Source organism: Ambystoma mexicanum, chromosome 6q (genome assembly GCF_040938575.1).
Source record: "Ambystoma mexicanum isolate Mex_15411 chromosome 6q, UKY_AmexF1_1, whole genome shotgun sequence".
NCBI classification, from domain to species: Eukaryota; Metazoa; Chordata; class Amphibia; order Caudata; family Ambystomatidae; genus Ambystoma; species Ambystoma mexicanum.
In genome coordinates this window covers 392,073,521-392,092,680 of record NC_090937.1, presented here as the reverse complement: position 1 = coordinate 392,092,680, position 19,160 = coordinate 392,073,521, and the positions used below count along the sequence as shown (strand labels likewise).

General features: G+C 43.9%; 1 protein-coding gene across 2 annotated transcripts in view; it reads right to left on the bottom strand.

Moving 5' to 3' along the window:
- The window catches only part of SEC24B (SEC24 homolog B, COPII coat complex component), a 2,214,138-nt gene that overhangs the window by 1,092,307 nt on the left and 1,102,671 nt on the right, over positions 1 to 19,160 (bottom strand). The gene's annotated exons all lie outside the window — the stretch shown is intronic.

The window sequence follows — 19,160 nt, the reverse complement described above, 5'->3', positions numbered from 1 at the left end:
TACCGAATACTGTAATTGAGATGCCAGATAATAAGCATATAAGTCATGGCACTCAAGCCCCCCCCCCCTCTACAAACAGCAGGTTAAGGATGTCATAGGACACCCTAGCCTGTCCCCCGGCCCACGCTAGCCTCACCAGCACACTACTTACCCTGGCCCAGAAAGTAGAAGGGGGGATTCACAGAACATTACTAAAAATATAGAGCAGCATAGGGACAACCATCATTTTAGCAAGGCAGATCTGCGCAGCAGGAAAAGTATCCATGCCTCCACCCTGCCCTCCAACTGCTCCAGTGTTTTCACACAATTATCCACATAGAGCGCAGAAGGCACCAATGTCCCCAAATAGAGAATGATCTGTAGGCACCAATTAAAGCCCTTCCCCATGTCTGCAGCACGCACCATGGCAGTTAGCAGCAACACCTCCGATTTAGTCACATTTTTCTGTAGCCCAGAGTAATCTCCGAACCAGGAGACTGCACAAACCAACAGATGCAAACTATCTTTGGGATTTCTGACATACAGGAGCATGTCATCGTCGTATAGCGAGATCGCCAAGACGTGTGAATACATTTTAACCGCCCTATGGGCATGGTATTCCCTTATATAACAGGCCAATTGCTTGATCAACAGGGAAAATAGTATGGTAAGAGGGGGCACCCCTGCCTGATGCCTCTAGTGGGCCTGATGTTGTCAGAGACCACCTGATTCGTTAGCACTCCCGCACATGTGGCAGTATAAAGGAGCACCACAACCCACCACCAACACACAGCATCCACCACAGGGTAGACTGGCGATCCCCTGGGTCTCTGCTCCACACCGCAGGTGACGACCACCACCATGCGGACAAAGGAGATGCCTCTCGCCTAGCACGCCATGCAGCACTTGATCACCGCGCCTGGCAAAGTCAAGCAGGCTCCCTTGCCAGCCCTCAGAGAGCTTTGGTATATCTCGTCACAGTGCAGGGGTCTAGAAATAAAAGTCAGCTTGTCGGATGCCCCGGATCATCCGCCCGCAAAGCAACAGGTCTGCATCAGCCGCACTCACAGGGAGGCAGGATAATAAAAAAGGATTTTATAGCCGTCTATTGGAGCAATTTCAGGCAGTGCCCATATTGCAGCAGCGCAACAGCGCCCCCAGAAATGAACATTTTTAAGCAGGGACTGATACAACAGTATTGAGGAAATATCGCTTCATGGGTGAAAGGAATAGTGCTGGTAGGAGAGTACTCTAGACAAAAATAAATATATTTTGCCTGTCGAGCGCGGCCGTATTGACAGATACATTTTCCAGCCCCCACATTCTGAATTAAAGGAGCAGAGACCGCAAGACTCTCCATCAATTGGAGTCCACATCATTCTGCATGAGTCCCGGGAATCATCACTACAGGTATTGATGCACACCATATTTAACTCCCATGTCATGGAGAGGACCTACTAAAATTCGTCCATTCATTAGCATCGGCGTGATGGTAATCAGTCACAGGCTTCTACATTCTCAGTGAACCTGATGTGAAAGGCAAACGAACATTTGTACCTGTGCTGGCTGTGGGAGAATAGCGCTGGGAGTTTCCTTAACTCGTGCCTCACCGACACCGACACTCACTTCCTGGAGGGGGAGGAGCATCGTGACGCTCACGTGACTGCTCACGTGACACTGCCTGCCATTGAAATCAGGGCGAGCGCACCCTTGCAGCGTTAAGCCCGTTAGGAGTGAAGTCCATCGGCTGTTGTGCGGCTGTTCGGCGCTGGCGGAGCCTGGGGGAGACTGCAGAGAAATCACCTCTTTGATCCCCATATGGTATCCTGCCAACACTTGTGCTATTGAGTGAAGTTGAGTGTTGCCTGAGGTGCAAGGCACACTGCACATACTGCACTCACCCTCCGAATCTCCAAAACTACCGTCCTCTCAAAACCGAACATCGATTGTGCGTTTTCTGAAAGACGAATGAATGAGCCAGGGCCTTCGGGTCTCTTCCTGACCGAAGCGGCCGCAGTACTACCGGGAGACGATGGAGGAGTGCATCCGCTTACGAGACAGCAATGCAGCTGCTTGGCTGCCACTGCCTGTGGAAGCATGCCAATGGAACTGAGAGTGGTACCGCCGGTAAGCTGTAGCAGGTCCCGCAAAAGGACCTGTGCTTCTATTCCTTCAACTAACTCTGAAACTTTTTTTGACTGTCGAGCCAGTAGCTCTCCCTTACTTGCTATGGCTATAGCCCCCCCTACTCCCTTCACCCCCTCTACATCTCAGGCTCTCTCAACAATACATATAGCGAGTGACATAACTGATATAACCCACGAGACAAATGACGAGAGAGTAAACAAGAGCCCTGTTATGCCTGAAGTATTCTCAGAGGTTGTTATTGACCTTGCTACTGACGGTAATGTAGGAAACAAAGAAATTCTTAGTGACACACAAACTCATCAGACCATAACTGCCCTTAATAAAACTGGAGCTTATGAGACTCTATCACGACTTTACAGTCAAGGGTACACTCTTTAAGTGACTGTAAAGTCAGATCTGGGGAGAGTGAGAGAGAGAGTGAAAGTGAAGAGAGCCCTAATCGATCGTTTGACGAGGATCCTGATGAGGACACTGAATTAGGCTGTAAAGACTATTACATCAACCCACCGTGTCCAAACGCAAAGCAAAAGGTGCATAAATGACAATTTACTTAATCCTAGAAGTGAACTGTTAGCAGCCGGCACAACTGGCTTGCAAAACAATGTGATGTGGTCTAACCCAGCTTGTCTATCTGACCAACTAGCTTGTATCACTAGAAGCCCGAATCGACGCAGTTCGATCACTGCTGTGGACAAAGTACTAAAAGATCTAATTCAAATAAATACTAGAATGGTTAGTAAGTATACTGCTCAAAACAAAGCGGAAGCAAACGCCACTGAATTACAAAAAGAACAAGAAGTCGAGCCCCAAATGGAGCTCCGAGTGGAAAATACGAAGAATATTGTGAACTTACGATCTGAAATCCAAGAATCCCATGAAAAACAGAACCCGTGGCTTAAACCCATGCCTAAAAGGAAAAAACTTGATTCCTTAGGTGATGACCATAGAGACCAGCTGTTCACATCGCAAAAAAGACATGCCGAGATGCGAGAAGCAGCGGGTCTGGATTGTCCTGGACTTGAGTCATACTTTGTACCGCTTTCTGCTGATCCCCTTATACAAAATTTCTCCACAAAGAAAAAGAAGCGTCGGAAAGAAATGTCAACCAAAACAACCAAACTAAGGATGATGCACAACAACAAATTAAACTTCCAAACACAAAATATGGCAGAACGCCTATCGAAAGAAATCTCCAGAGATCTGAATGCACTTATAATGTCCGCACATACCATATCCATGGTGCCGTATATGAAACTATATGAAGAACTGAATGAGACCTTAAGAGATCAAACAACACTTTTAGCTATGATGAACACAAAAATGATCAACGTAGAGCAAGATCTGAAAACTACAAAACAAGCACGGCAAGATGACCACTTAAGAGCTGAAACAAATGTGAAAATCATACTGGAACACACCAAAAACAGTGCTCTCGACAAACAACTATTTACAGAAGTAGCAAGAGAAGCGATCGCCCTGTTACGACAACAGAAGTTGAATCCCACATCCACCGAGATGGAACTAAATGAGAACAGAGAGCAACTGGACGACAGTGTGAAAATAACATCGATTACTAATTCAACTGATCCTAATATGGAATCCGCAGTCCCGAAGACGGGAAAAGCTGTAAAGACGAACCAACAAGAATTAAGCAATGGAGAAGATCGTATGAACGACAGACCAACTAAATGCGAACACAAATCGAAACGATTAAATGATCCAACTAGTAACAACAAGGCCGTCCAACCGAGTGAGAAACCTGGTGTAATAAATGGCCCTCTTGCAAGTACTGGAAAGAAAGAAAAGTTGAATTTACCTCGATTACAAGTGATGTATCCTAAAAGTACGGCTGTTCCAACACCGCTGCCACCAGGAAATGGAGGTTCAGTGACTAATCAGAATAAAAGTGCGGAGAGTGAAGCTGCCCTAGATGCTGATCAATTGGAAGCCAATCTGGCTACCAAGTCTAAAGATAATCATAACCTGGAAAACTGTAAAGAGAACGAGGTAGAGGATGTTATGTCAAAGAAAGCAAAAGCGACTTCAAAAGAAGTGTTCGCAATTTTTGACCCAAAGAAAACGGAGCCGGAAAAAAATCTTAAAATAGTGGGATCAAAAGATGAGAAACAAATGAAAACCATGAAGAAAAGGAAAATGCGAACTAGAGCAAGTGTGCGTTCGTTTCTAAGGAACATCAAAAGCTTTAGCTTCACAACTTCATCTAAGCATGCAGCGGGTCCTTTGGTAAAGGCCAATATTGCCACTCAAATAGCTTCTGCAAATGTCAACCAAAGGGATAACATCGAGGCATCAAATGATGAGCCAATGGCCGTTGAGAGCTCTACCGAAGATCTATTAAACTTCTCGACGTATGATGAATGTGATACAGACAAAGGCAGCCTGACCGAGATCCATGATTTAGTACTGAATGAAGAACGTGCACCTACTGATGGCCTAATTAACATCAACCTCACTGCTCCATTAGATGAAGTTATTACATCTGCAAAAGAGACTATGCCAAATATGCCACCAATTATTTCTGGAAATGGAACTAACTCCAACTTAAGCTGTATCCCGAGTGTGAAACTTGTAAATCCGCAAAGAGGTGTAACTATAGATCCATCGAAACATGATGGTGATTCGCCACTCTTAGCAGTAGACTCATCTAAAAAATTCATCACACTTGAAGCTAAAAGAATATTACTATTGACCTTGATGAAACGAGATCAATCTGACATGAAGTCCACTACTCGTAATACGAATTTGTGGAAATATGAGCAAGAATTTGGAGCACTTGAGGCAAAAATGGCTTTAATGGATGTTGGCTTAACCAAAGCTCTACCAAAGATTGAAGAAAGATGTGGAGCTCTGTACATGAACAAATCTGAATGCCACTCTCAGAAGCGGTCTAAAGATCTATTCTCGCAATCAAAGAGACCATGTGACCATCCGCAACCATTGTCAGAGACTAGGCATAATCACTCAAAAAAGAACTCTGATATCTACGACGACTCTGACCGTCAATATCGTCAAGTGAGAAATAACAAAACAAAAGGGAAATATCTTTTGCGACTTGAGCGAATAGTAAGAGAAAAAGATGGACTCTTACTAAACAGGAAAAATGTGATGAACCTATTACACCACATACCACAATTAAGAACTGTGGTCTCTGAAGACATCCAAGTGGTAGAATTTGAAAAGGAAAAAATTAACGACTGTGTGATATTACACATAGCCTCAAAAATCATTTGTGACTCATTATTAAACGTGGGTACGATCTTGAACTCATTGGGATTTGACATAAATGAAATCTGGAACCAAAAAGAGAAAGAGCGATCGAGAGACTTAGAATCTCCTCCAAAATATGAAACAAGATCTAACTATGGGCCTCGACACCAAGGTGAAAATAGTAGCTTAGAGAGCAAATTTGTCTCTGTCACGAGAACAAACAGTGATGAAACACAAAATCAGATCATCGACTGCAATATAGTAACAGATGTGAACATAAACACTGAAATACAGAAGAATACCAGTTTACAAAACGAAGATCTTGACTGGACCTGGGTCGTTAAAACGATCAACATCACTAAAAACAGCTAATGTCTAAATCCCAAGGATCCTGGCAATACATGCGTAGCCTCATGGAACACGCGACGGCATACGCATCTATTTGGAAACATACACAAGGAACTGCGGGACGTAGATTTACTTTGCCTGCAAGAGACCTGGTTAATGGAACCACCCATTGCAGAAGGATTTGAAATTGCGTTTAACCCAGCGATCAAAGGGAATAAAGGACGCCCCATGTCAGGGATGGCGATCCTTGCAAAAATCAAAAGTGGCATACGTATTTTATCATCAACTAATGTATCATCGTATGTGCAAGTATGCAAAATCAAATTCCCGGTGAGACATGGCACAGAGGAGAAGGTGCTAATACTGGTAAACATCTACTGGCAACATGCTGCCATACAAGTGGAACATTTCATTGAAACAATTTCGGAAATCATCTGCGAAATTAAAAGACATGAAAAAGATGTACACATTTTGATATGTGGCGATCTCAACATATATTGTTTCCAAGATAAAAACCATAATGAGCACGATAAGAAAAAAACCAAAGATGGACATGCGGCAGCACTCTGGATGCTAGAAATGAACGCATGGAATCTACAGATGCTAAACGGACAGACAACAGGAGATATCCCTGCCCAACCAACATGGCGAAGAAATGAGTCAAGCTCAACAATTGACTATATGTTCGTAAATGGAAAGCTAAGAAGTGAAGTAAAATGGCTAAAAATCATCGAAATGAAATCTAGTGATCACAGCCTAGTTAAGCTGTATGTGAAACCACAACAATGCGGGAGAACAAGCGATGCAGTTAAAACTGCTCTACTACGACTAACCGTGACCCAAATAATCTCACTGCGGACATCATTAGAAGCAAAACAAGATCCAGATAAAATTGAATACACTACTCTCTTGGAAACTTATCGAGAGAAGAAAATCCACAAAAATAGATCTGATTTTTCACAACGTCATATATGGGATGCTGAGCTTAATCGAAGGAAAAAAAATTGAACAAAGACCTAAGATTGATAAAGAATAACACTGATCCAACCAGCAAAAGCAAAATAAAACAACTGAAACAAATGTATAAGAACTGGCTAATCAGCCATAAACACATAATGTTGCAAAGAGACGCAGAAAGCATGATGACAACGCTTGCTAATCGAAATATAAGGGACTTTTGGGCATACCTGAATAACATCTCAAGTCCCCAAGGAGCAATTATAAAATCCATAATTTCAGAAGAAATATGGATAAAACATTACACTGAAATTTTCTACAATGATACCGCCAAAGGAATTGTACCATCCACTGCAGAGTCTGAGTGATCAATCGAAATAAAGAAAGAAGATATATATTGCAACATCAAAAATCTGAGTACATCAAGAGCCCCTGGGCCAGATGGTTTAACAAATCATCTCTTAAAACAACATCCGGATCTCTGGGCAGATTTATGCCACTCATTGTTTAAATCGATCTTACAGAACCGAATGATTCCATCGTCCTGGCGAAGTGCTATTGTCGTACCCATCTTCAAAAAGGGAGATCGCACAGATCCAAAGAATTATCGGCCAATAGCCCTGCTAGATGTGGTGGGGAAAGTTTTTGCCACCCAGCTTCAAAACCAACTGTTAAAGTGGATCCAGGATTCCAAGAGATACGATCCACGCCAATCCGGATTTGTGAAGGGGGTTGGCAGTGGGCTGAATTTAACAATCCTAAATTTCATAAAGATGGAAGCTATTCGCCAAAATAGGAAAATCTACGTGGCTTTTGTCGATTTGTCCAGCGCTTTCGACACCATCGACCGAGAGATGCTCTGGAACAAGTTAATGAAATGGAAATGTCCGAATAACCTACTTCAACCTATAAAAGCGCTCCATACAGACACGGAAATTAAGGTCAGATTAGACGCCTGCGGAACCTTAAGTAAATCAATAAGAACAAATCAAGGCGTGAAACAAGGCTGCCCATTGGCAGCCACGCTATTTGGCCTATTTTTGTCAGATATTGGAGAAGATCTTGAAGCTGTCAACTCTTTCCCACAAAAATCAACGGGATGATTGTAAACTGGATGCTCTATGCGGACGACATCGCATTGTTGGATCTAACCCCCATTGGTCTAACACGAAAACTATCTTCTCTTGAAGGGTATGTAAGAAAAAACAAACTAAAAATCAACCCTGCAAAGTCGGAAATAATAATACTCCAAGATCTATCTCGAACCAACAAGAGAAACATGAAATGTACACCAAAATGGAGATTATCTAACGAAAATCTGAAATGCGTAAGTAAGGCAAAGTACCTAGGTACTTGGATCAACAGTAACATAAAGGATGCACCATGGGTCGAAAATGCTAAACAAAAATGTAAACAACTTGCATGTCAAGGAGTAATTATAAACAAAAAATTTGGAAAATTCTCCCTGTTTCCTGTGTTAGCCCATTATAATCAAAAGGCGACACCAACATTGATCTATGCCGCTGAAAGTGCCCTAGGAGTGTCAGCAACGTTGTGGCCAGAACTAGAAAACCAGTACTGGAGGTGAGTGCTACACCTACAAAAAGGAATCTCGAGTGCTTGCGTACGATATGAACTCAATCTAATATCTATGCAAGCCCGAGTGTTATGGAATATGTTATCCATATACAGGAAAATCATCCTAACAAACTGCACTCCTCAATTTAAGATCTTACAAGATGCACTGCAAGGCAACCAAGAAGTGCTTTTTTGTAATTGGGCTACTGAATGTGACAATCAATTAACACTCCTGGGTACAGATCAAGTCACTTTGAAAAATAACCCAAACTATGTAAAAAAAAAGCTATGGGAGCTCGTCTGGTGCACCACGATTGATGATCGGAATCGTCACAAGCTCATGGAAGACGCAGCAATTGAGGCTAAAGATTGTAAGAAATCGCTGCAATACCTGATGAAGTCAGCTAATGGAAAACATCGAGCCATCTATATGAAATTTCGACTAAATCTCTTTAACACCAGGGTGAGTCAAGCAATCAGGGCGCGAAAAATGACAGCGACCTTGAGCTGTCGCTTCTGTAACAGACAGCAAGAGACTCTCAAATACTTAACTCTCTATTGCGAAGGCTTGAAAGATATGAGATCTGTGCATTTGGGAGACCTGGTACGACAATATTCTACTCTATGCGGCGAAGAACTCTGGCGAAAATTCTACAGTCCGCGTGAAAAAGACATATATGGGCTGACCAACTTTCTACAATCTCTAGAGGCTCTGCTAAAATCCCAATAAGAAAGGAATGGAAATCATACGGAAACTAATACCAATGTGTCGGAGATGAAGTGTGAACTTGCGTCAAAAGCAGTCTTTTGATGCTGAAGCGGTGGAAACAAAGTTAGTTCACTGAACTAGAAGGAATTAACGAGAACCATAAGACAGTTAAGACCCTAGCCGCGGTAAAAACTCTGTCATTATGCACTGTAATACTGCCAAAACTTGCCTCTGCAAGGCCCTCCGACACATTATAGCAGGAGGGATAATGTAACCTTTTCAAAAAGTTTGTATAAACTAAATGAAATTAAAAAAAAAAATTAAAAAAAATATTTGATTTTAAAGTCATTATGTGAAAGTCCTGGCAGAAGAGTACACCAAGCACAATCAAGTGTGTGTAAAAGAAGGAGAATCTCAAGGAAGATCCATGCCCTTGAGATTACGAACTGTTGTAAGTGCGAAGTGCATAACAAATTACCAAACAAGAAGAATCTCAAGGAAGACCTATGCCTTTGGGATTGAAAAGTGCTATAAGTGTGAGATGAACAAGTTACTTACCCGTGGAACGTTCTTTCGACTGGATGTTCCTCCCAAATATTCCTCATCTTTGATATATATCCAAGTCTGCTTGCAGCTTGCTTCGGAAAAAGTTTTCATACGACAGAGCATGGTGCAGCAGAATATTATTCTTCGACAGCCTTCATAATGTCCCTTGTGACGTTGATGCTGGTATATGAAGCATGCACACTGACTGTTACCTCAGTTCCATTTTCTTCCTCTTTCAAGGTGCATGCTGTGTCATAGGAGGAGACAATCTTGACATAAGACACAGAAATTCTAGGCAAGCAAGAAGAGATGGATGGGAGGGCGATGAGGAATACGTGGAACATCCAGTCGAAAGAACGTTAACACGGGTAAGTAACTTTTTCTTAGAATGGATTATGTCTCCCCACGTATTCCTCATCGTTGATAGACACTCAAAGCAGTTTGTCTTCGGAGGTGGGTGCCGAGAATATACATATTGGTTTATATTATGAAGGACAGCTTTGCCAAATTTGGCTTCCTCTCCTGATAAAGAATCTACACAGTAAAATCTACTGAAAGTATGAAGGGACAAACATATTGCCGCTCTGAAAATCTCCAGCACTGGCACACTTCTTTCAAGAGTTGAGGAAGCAGCCACCCCCTGGAGTTGATTGTGCCCTCAAACCTTCGCGCATATCTTTGCCTGCCAGAGAGTAGCATTCTGTTATGCACATGACAATCTATCTAGGGATTGCTTGTTTTGTGAATGCCAAGCCTAATCTTTGACCAGGGTAACCAATGAGGAGCTGGTCATCTTGACTGACACTTGTTTGTGTAATGTAGAAGCTTAGCGTATCCTTTAAGTGTCCAGAAAATGGAGTCTCTCCTCCTCTTTTGACGGATAGGGAGGTGGATAAAAAGTTGGTAATACGATACGTTGTGCAAGGTTAAATTCTGACACAACTTGCGGAAGGAAAGATAATCTTGAGCTTGTAGCTCACCTACCCTACAGGCAGAGGCGACAGCTACTAAAAAGGCTGTTTTCATGGAGAGCATTCTTAAAGGAAACAAATCGAAGAGCTCAAATGGAGCTCCCATAGGACATCTTAGTACTGGATTAAAGTCCCATAATGGCACGACGAAGGGAGTAGGGGAAAATACATTTGTTATGCCCTTAAGAAATTGTAACACAATCCGCACCTTGAACTACGATGCCTCATTCGGAGATCTTTTAAAGATTGACAGAGCCGCTAAGTAGCCCTTCACCGTGGCCACTTGCAACCCAGAATGGGTCAAGTGAAGTAAAAAAGATAGAACATGGGGAAGTTTCCATGTGAAACGGTCAAGTTTCTTTTCCCTGCACCAGCTGCAAAAACTTATTCCAACGGCAGCGGTACAGGGATTTAGTTGCTGGCTTCCTAGCCAAAAGCAACACCTCCATGACGTCTTCCAGAAGGTCCTGAACCTTATATCTCACCCTTTCGGACACCAGGCATGAAGATTGAGAGTTTTGATCTCTGGGTGTAGAATGCGACCTCCCTCTTGCGAGAGTAGGTCCTCTCTTGGGGAAGACGAATAGGAGGGCAGATGGACATTTCCAGAAGGTACGGGTACCATGTTCTCCTGGTCTAATCCGGAGCAATGAGGATCATTGTTAACCTCAACCTCCTGGTGGCATGAGGAGTGACGGGGACCGGTGGCAATGTGTACAAAAGTGGAAACTCCCAGTCTACCACAAACGCCTCCCCCAGAGCTCCTCTTTGGGGAATTTTTCTGTAGCAGAACAGCCTGCACTTCCTGTTGACACTGCTTGCAAACAGATCCACTTGTGAGATTCCCCAAAGGGTGAAGATCTCCAGAAGCACTTCCTGAGCTAGTTCCCACTCATGGGAGATCGTGCTCTGCCGGCTCAGAACATCCACTGCTGTGTTTTCTTTTCCAGCTAGAGGAACTGCCAAAAGAGTTATTCCTTCTCTCAGTGGCCAGAACCAGAGCTGCACTGCCTCTCTGCTCAGGGGCAGCGACCCTACGCCAGCTCTCTTGTTGAGGTAGTGCCTGGCCACTGTGCGGTCTGTCATTATCAGGACACTGTTCCCCCGTATTGAGGGCAGAAATGACATCAGAGCGAATCTGATTGACCTCAGCTAGAAAAGGTTGATATGGAGTCTGGACTCTCACTGAGACCAGTTTCCACTTACTGAAAGATTTCTCATGTGCGCTCCCCATCCTATGAGGGAGGTGTCTGTCACAACGGTCATCTCTGGCCATGGTTGCCAAAAGGTTTCTCCTCTCATATTCCTTCGACTGGCCTACCACAGGTGATCCTGCCGGAGAATTGAGACCACTGGGATATGAGAGGCCAATGAAGGGATCTCATTATCAGACGTGATTCTGGCACAGAGAAATGCAGGATGCCATGAGGCCGAGAAACCTTAGGAAGTCGTAGGCCGGGAGAGGTTGGACACTTTGAAACCTTTGGAACATCTGCAAGAGATGTTGAGCCCTTAACACAGGTGGCAAAGCTTTTCCCCCGAGACTAAATCCAGAAGTGCTCTGTGATGGTGTTAAGTGGGATTCTTGAAGTTCAGGGAGAACCCCAGCTCGTGGAGAAAGCGGTAGGTGCGACTGAGATAGAGACTGTACCAGAGAACAAGCCCTGATCAACCAGTCATCCAGGTACAGATAGATGTGAATCTCTTCCCTCAGACTTGCTGCCACCACTGACATAAACTTGGTGAACACCCTCTGGGCTGAGGTGAGCCCGAAGGGCAGAACCCGAAACTGATAATGAGAACTTCCAACTGCGAACCTCAGGTACTTTTGTGTGCTTCTGTTAAGCATCCTGAAGGTCCAATGACACCAACCAATCCTGGAGTCGAAGGCCTGAAGGACCAGTGAAAGAGTTACCATCTTGAACTTGCCCTTCCTGAGGAACTTGTTCAAGCATCAAGATGGGTTGCACTTCTCCGTCCTTCTTAAGAATAAGTAAGTAGGGAAGGGTACCAACCAACCGTGGTTTCTCTCCCCTGCAGGTACCATCTCTACTGCACCTTTCCCCAAAAGGATGATCATTTCCTGTTGGCGGAGCGGATCTGGAACCAGAGAAGATCTGGTTTTTGGGGGGCAATCTGGAGGCTTCTTTAGGAACTGGGGACAGTAACCGCCTGCTACGGTTTGTAGAACCCATGCGTACGAAGTTACGCTTCGCCAACTCCGGAGATGATATGACGGTCTGCCTCCTCCCACAGACATGTGGATGAGGGAGTCATTTTGCAGCTGCACCTTCAGCAGAGGGCAACACTGTGGGTGTTGCACAGGAGGTTCTATCTCCACTTCCGATGACTCCAGGATTCGCTCTCCTCTGACCCCTTTGTGAGAACTGTCCTCTTCCTCTAGAGATTGAAGACTAGTAACGAAAAGGACGTCCTCACAATCCTTGACCTAAAAGGTTGAGGTTGTCTGACTGGCGCCCCTTATGACTTCGCAGCAGCTATAGAAGCCTGCAGCTTCTCCAGACTATTGTCAGCCTTTTCTCCAAATAGAAACGTTCCATCAAATGGCATGTCAAGTAATCATGCCTGGACATCCACAGAAAAACACGATTTTGTAAGCCATGACATGCCCTAATCACAGTACTGGCCGACTTGGACCTACTTACTGCATCCACTGTATCCAGGTTGGACTGTAAAGACTGCCTGATAGCATCTTTTCCAACAGGCTGGGGGCAGATCTCTGTCTTCGGCTGAGGCCTCCCTTTGTAACAGCCTCCTGGCCACCTTAAAACTTGAGGAGAACCATCTCTGGTTCAGGAAGCACCTTAGGACCTTCCTCTTCGCTTCTGCCTTTGCCCCTCGTCTCCTCTGCTGATCTGTTTTCTCTCGGCAGTGTGCACCTGGCCACACTCTGTCCTTCGGGCCCAGGTACCTGCTCACCCTGCCTCCCTCCTGCACTGCACTCCAGGCCACCCCTTGTACTGTGGGCTCTGTATCTGTACCCATACAGTCCCCCCTTTTTTTCCCCCTCTGCACTTATCAGATATACCCTATCTGACTAATCATGCACTTGCCACTGGCTGGATGCACTACCACTTTTCACTGCCTTTATTTATTTAGTGCACTTATTATTTATTCTGTTCTCTCCTCTGTTCTGCACTTTCCATTTGTCCCCCCCCCCTCCTCGCACTTTTCCACCTTTTCCATGCACTTGAACTTTCTTAATGTCACTGGGCTTAGTAAGATGGTTTGTTTTTGTTCTCCCTTGTACCCCTACCTTTGCTTGGTCATGCTATGAAACACTTGTGTATGAGTGCGATATAAATAAAATATCATATATCTTGCACTAGGCTTAAAACGTCTTCACTTTCGTCACCCTACAGAATAGGTCCTGCCGCTAGGGCAGCTACACCCCAAAGCTGTGTGTGTATTTAGCTAAGGTGCTTTCAGCATTGGCCGGTTTTAGTGCCATGCTCCCTGTACTAAACACTCTTTTCTGTCTTATTTATCTGCAGGAGCAGAAGGATAAGTTGCAGACCTAGATGAAACTGATGCCGCTTGAACAACCAGGCTCTCTGGTGTAGGATGCCTGTTCAAAAAAGCTGTCCTGTATTTGTTAAGAATTTGTTTACAGAGGCAACAGAATCTGGCTTCAGCCAATTTTCCATAACCCTTACTCTTAAGGCAGCATGGAAAGGTAGTACAAACCTTCTGAACTGGACCACTGTCTAAGATATCAGTAAGGTCATCCGTCTCCATAGTAGCTGTGGGTTTAGACCACCCTAGATATTCAGCCACTTTGCAAATCACAGATCTATAGGAAGGATCAGAAAATGTAGTCTCTGGAACAGTTTCCCAGCTGCTGGTTTCTTTAAGGGTTTCCACCAGATTCTGCATTTTGGACTCTGGAGAAATTAATTCTTCTGGAACATTCGGTGACCCAAACTCATCCCCAAAAGTGGCTTGATCCTCTTCCTCTTCTTCGTCGAAGATGGACCCTTCATTTGCCTGAAAAAATCGGGGCAAGGCATGGGTTTGAACTACTTGGTCGGTTCAACAGTAGATTTTACAGTATTTGGGGGCAGGGAATGCCTCAATGGTGTTGAAGGCGTTGAGGGATTCAACGACTTCCTCAAAGCTGTTGGTGAATGAGCCGACGGTTTAACATGCTTTGATTGATTCACGTGGATAACATGCCTCGAAGGAGAGAAGCTCAACGACTTCGATACCTTCGAAAAAGCCTTTGATATCGGAGATAAATGCTTTGAGGGGGTAGACACAGGCCTTTTCTTATGTATCTAAGACAACTCCTCGAGGAGGCTCACTTCCCGGACTCTGAGGCACGCGAGGAGACACACAAGACTCCCTACTGGTCTTGTTAGATGCTGAGGGGTGGCTTCATTTCCCAGACTCCTTGAGAGGGACACTCAGAGGAGCTTGCCTCTGAAAAACAAGCATTTGTAAGTGGAACCTTTCCCATTCTGCAGGAGTCGAACTTTTCTTTTTTGAAACTTTTTGGGAGAGGAAGACGACGATGGCGAGGACCTGTGATGCCGTTTCTTACTCATTTTATGAGAAGAGGACTACCTCGATCGACTCTGATGTTTCAGACGCTTTCTCTCTGGGAAACATCCCTTGACTAGGATGACAATTTTCTTTTGGATGGGGTAACGGCTGGGGTTTTGGGAAAGGGCTTACCTGCATCGAGTTTCCCCTTCCTTTCCCGCAAGGCCTTGACTGTCAGATTGACATGAGCCACAATCGTCCACCTTATGGCCTGCCCCCATACACCACAGACAAGACACAATGAGGGTCTGTGATGGACATTTTTGCCCCACAGTCTGCACACCCTTTGAAACCAGTCTTCAGTGTCGAGGACATGTCGAAGAATATCAAATTCACTTTTATATAGAAAGACACACAATCGAAATTTTGCTGAGGCGAATAGCTCTGAAGCATGCAGCAAAGCGTAAAAAACGCAACTTAGTTATGGTAAGTGAGTGTGCTTCATATAGCACCTTCAACGGCACAAGGGACGCTATGGAGGCTATCCAAGTCCAAGACTTGATGCTGCAAGACGCTCGACCCTATGACATTTTTTCCAAAGCAAGCTGCAAGCAGACTTGGAAATATATCAAAGATGAGTAGCACGTAGGAGGAGAAAATCCATTCGAAAGAGCCTGGCAGAAGAATATATCAGGTGATCTGCAAGCCTAGCAATCGCAGCCAGGTTGAAATACTGTAAAGAAGTAAATCCAAGGGAAATCACATGCCCTAAGATTTTGAACTGTTTGAAACATAAGGAGAAACCTGGGGAAGGAGTTTGATTATTTTTTTGTTGTTGTGAAACCTGGGGAAGGAAACCATCCCCTGGAATAAGTGAACATTGTCCATTTGAAACTTTATGTTGAATTCTTTCATCTTTATGTTGAAGTCGAATATTTGTGCACCTTGAGATCGGACACAGGACAAATTCTGCTTTGGACATCTTGCCAAAGGTCAGACCCATTCGTTTTTGCTTGAGGTAGGGAAATACCTCCTAGACTAGGGATAGTGAGGCATTTTCCCACCCCGCTATTGTTTTGAATTAAAGTTTATAACCCACACCATGGGTCCTTTGTGTCCATATCTCATTCCTGGCTCCTCACAATAGGGTGAGTTAGTCTTTCCTAAGTCTAGTGCAAGCGAACCTGGGTCTGGGGGAGAATGTTATTAAGTTCAGGAGTGAATGTGGGGTACTTTCTGCTGGCTTCTCTGACATTTCCCTAAGATATCTTACCAACTTGTGTAACAGTTGCAAAAGTAAGAGCACAATTTCAGTCATCACCCTACGCACTTCTGAGAGAGAAGCTCAGCATCTTCTCCTCCTTTCCTGTCTTCTGTTTGTTTATTAAGCGCACCGAACTCGGGGGTATCTGGGCGCATTACATGGTTACATAAGTTACCAGAAGAAGACAGCAAGAGAAAACCCATATGCAATGATTACAATAAATTGCAGGTATATAAAACTTTTTCATACAGATATCCCCAAGTTGTCAGAGTAGAACATTCATTATACATCAGAGGAAAGGAGCCAGGATTTCGTATTTTTCCTAAAGCTAAAGTAGGACGATTCTGCTCTTAGGTCAACTAGTAGTGAGTTCCATAATTTAGAGACCATCCCTGGAAAGCTACTTCCACTTGCTTTTTGTAATTTAAATATCGGTACATTCAAGCAGTGTGAGTGTACAGTTCTGGTAGGGCGTACTGAGGTTTTTTTGGACACATTTGTCAATAAGATATTTAGGGCAAGAATTAGTGAGACATTTGTGCGTAAGGGTTAAAGTTTTGTATTTCATTCTATCTTTAATTGCGAGCCAGTTTGAACTGCGTCTAATATCTGAAATATGCTGGGTTCTTGCAATTTTGAACACACTTCTTATGGCGTTGTTCTGTAGTATTTGTAGTTTGTTCAGGTTATAGTTGCTTGAGCCTAGATATAAGGCATTGCAGTAATCTAATTATGATAAAAATAGGGCTCTGGCCAATATGTTTCAACTGTCTGTTGAGATGAAAATGAGATAAATTTAGAGCTGAGTCGAGGTAAAAGCCTAAGGTCTTCACCTCCTTGGAAACTTAGATAGGATTCCCGTCGATGTTGAAAGAATTGAACTGCTGACGTAGAATATTTAGTCTTATTGTGGATCTTACAAAGAGGAGCTCCATCTTCTCATCATTCAAACATAAGCCGTGGGTGGCCATCCATGCTTAAATCTTCAAATATATTTTATTTAGTAGGGTGGAGTCAGTTTCGTAATCGTCAGTAATGGGGATGAGAATCTGAGTGTCATCTGCATAGTTAGTGTAGATGACACCCAGACTATCTAGATCATCAAATAGAGGCTTAGTGAATATATTGTACAATGTCGACGAGCCACATGACCCTTGTGGGACTCCACATGTGATGGGTATGGGCTCCACTGCGGCGTTAGGTGAAAAGACTCTTATGGTGTGATTATCAAGGAATGATTGAATCCAGGCTGTAGCTTCCTGGGAGAAGTGTGCAGCTGAGGTTAGATGGTTGCAAAGGGCCTTGTGGTTAACTAAGTCGAATGCAGCCGAGAAATCTAAAAGGAGGAGGAGAGCAAGTTTCCCATTGTCCTTTAGACTGTCCATTTGATGCTTCAAGTCTAATAAGGCGGATTCAGTTCCATGTTTAGGTCTAAAGCCAGATTGACGCAGACCTAGGAGATTGTTCGTTTCCAGGTAAGACTGAATCTGGAGATCGGCGGCTCGATCCAAAATGTTAAGAAGGAACGGGACAGTAGTTATATGCCTGTAATTGGTGGGTATGTTAGGATATAAGTAGTTTTTTTTTTTTAGGAGCAGGAGGACCCACACGTCTTTTAGACTAGAAGGAACAGTGCATGAGTTGAATGAAGCTAGTTCCCTAGCTGCCTCTTATTATGGGTGCCGGCCAGGAATTTCGTTGGCTTCTGGAAGGTTTTAATGAGTATATTATTTCAGCAACTTGTGTGGAGATAGGGGAAAATTTGAAACGGTTGCATGGTTTTATCTGAAATGGGTGTAATTTTGGAGTGGGACGATACTTAGATTTAGTTTCTGGTTTTCGATTTTCTCTTGGAGAAGTGAGATTTTATTGGCTAGTGCAGTTTGACAATGCGCTCTGAGGCCCTTGGGTGTGTAGCGCAAGAGAAATAAATAAAATAACCAAATAGAATACAATGCACGGCTCAACAGAGGGGTCTCTCCTTCGGGGGGGATCTTGGATCTAATGATGATATAAAGAGGGGCTGCAGGAGCCATTCAATTACCCTAAAATTGAAGTTGGAATCGCCCTCAGAGTCCCCCATGATCAAGCATCTGCAACATGCAAACTCGTAGGGCCTGCCCAATCATGTACAGTCCCCTGCCCACATCTGACATCTGCCCAGCAACAGACACACTTTGGTGAGGATGTGGACTGGGACCGGACGCTGCCACCCTTGCATCCAACCACAAACACATACTGCTTCTTTGCCAGGGTAAAGTGCTTGCACCTTATGGAATATCCAGCACAGAGAGGGCCAGAAGAATGCCAAAAGACAAGATGACCAAAGGACAAGACGAAATCGCGTGGCATGGCCATTTTAGAGTACATGTAAAAGTGCACGCGAGAAAAGTAAAAAACAAGTAGAAAAATAACAGCTTCCACCAGCCCATCCCGGACACAATTATCAGAATTTTATTTAAAACAATAGAGAAAGGGGTACACAAAGTACACTTCATTGCAAGGGGATGTGTGCAGTAAGACAAAGGGAATTTCATAATTTGGGATAGAGTCACTCTGCACCAATAGCCATAGGTACTGAGCAGTACCCACAACATAGATGGCCTAAGAAAGGTAAGTAGACAACAAGGATTTACTTACCATGAAAAGTAAGGTCAGGTTCAAGACAGCAGAAAAAGGTTGAGGGGTTACATAGGAGGTCCATGGAGAGAAAGTAGCACAAAGAAAATCTTTCATAACAGTGATGTAAAGACATACCCTCAAAGTCAAAGGATGGTCTGCTAGAAGCTAATTGTTAATGTAACTTCATTAAATGCATCCAACTGATTTTCTGTGTGAAATCTATTGTGCAAAACCGTACAAAAATGGAGAGAATTGTGTTCTCGGGGGGCCCAGTTTTGGGACGGGGATACTCTGCCTGATTCGC